Below are 1,531 nucleotides of genomic sequence, written 5' to 3'. Positions count from 1 at the left end.
GGCCCTGGCTTCACATGTGCTAGTGGAAACTGAGAGAGGAAAAGGTGGGTTTACATGTTCCAGTCCCTGCACTGAAGCCACCACCCCTCGTGCCTACATCCAGAGTCCGGAACCTGGAACATCACCCCATCTGACCCAAGGGGACAGCCCGCCCTGCTTCAGGAACAGGGGATCCTTTAAGTGGTTTGAGAATTGTGTGTGCACAATGTGTTATGTGTTCACATGCTTGTGGCCTGCTCATTTAGTCACAGAAAGCAAGGGGAGTGGGATATAATCAGGGATTTTGACAGTACGGGCTGAATAATGCAGGCCAGTCTGGTGCTGATTTCTGCTCTACTCTGCTTTCTTGACCCAACTGCCATGCATGTTTCTTGTTATTCTGTGGATTTGTCTTGCACTGGTGGGTGGGAAAAGGCTGGTAAAGCAATAATCGTTTAAGTGAAAGCAATGACTCTCTGGTGCCCTCTACAAATTTCCCACAGTCTTTGTTAGTGCCTTGGGGCCCTTCAGGGTTTAGAATTACAGCTTTCAGTAAATATTCTTAGGCTTACACTCACATGAGCAATAGTGAAACAGCAGCGAGTCTGTCATAATAATGCTTCACAAAGCCATGTGTCCAAACTTTAATTGGAACTGAGAAATAGCAGTAACAATAGCCCCTACCATTTATCGAGCATTTGGCACATGGCAGGCACTGTTCTAATCATTCTACGTGTACTCACTGATTTAACCTTACCACAGTAAGAAGTAAATTCTGTCATTATCCACATTTGATAAATAGGGACACTGAGGCACAGGAGAGGTTAAGAGACTTGTCAAGGTCACACAGCTAACACTTAGAGGAATGAGGTCTGAAGCCTGGAGGGGTACCTCAGCACCTCTTCTCAGGAAGCCAAGAATGAAAAAGGACAGAGTTAGGAGTTATTATGTCACACTGATCTTAACATTACTAACTAAAGAAATGAAACATTCATTAAATAAGAACAAGCACTCTCTCTTTTACAAATGGGGACAGTTTTGTTTTTTTGTTTTTTTGTTTATTTTTAGGCGAGGCAACCCTTGGTTGACCTCACAGATTGCAAGGACCTTGTCAGTTTATAATCCCTTGTTTTTTTTATTTTTTATGCCTACAGCACCTGGTCTATCTAGGTGGTCTCCCATCCAAGTACTAACCAGGCCCGACCCTGCTTAGCTTCCAAGATCAGACAAGATCGGGCTCGTTCAGGATGGCATGGCCATAGACTCAAATGGGGACATTTTAAAGTAAGAATTATGCTATGTTTGTATCTTGATATGGTTGCCAGTCATTAACTTATGGCATGATTATCATATTTCCAAAGATTTTTGTAGAAAGGCCTACAAAAATGCTATCGGGTAGAGAAAGCTGCTGTGTTCTGCATATCAGGGTGACACTCGACCCAATGTAAGGGCTTCTAGCTGTGGTGACAAGCTGTCCTGAGTCATCCCATCCCCATCCTTTCTTCCCCGTTGACTGTTGGAGGTGAGTGATAGATGACCTAGGTCTATGGAG

General features: G+C 44.0%; 1 pseudogene; it reads right to left on the bottom strand.

Moving 5' to 3' along the window:
* Positions 1 to 1,124: 1,124 nt before the first annotated feature.
* Positions 1,125 to 1,243, bottom strand: LOC112482526 (annotated as a pseudogene).
* Positions 1,244 to 1,531: the final 288 nt, after the last annotated feature.

Source organism: Pteropus alecto, unplaced genomic scaffold (genome assembly GCF_000325575.1).
Source record: "Pteropus alecto unplaced genomic scaffold, ASM32557v1 scaffold135, whole genome shotgun sequence".
NCBI lineage: Eukaryota > Metazoa > Chordata > Mammalia > Chiroptera > Pteropodidae > Pteropus > Pteropus alecto.
This window is presented reverse-complemented; position numbering and strand designations above follow the sequence as displayed.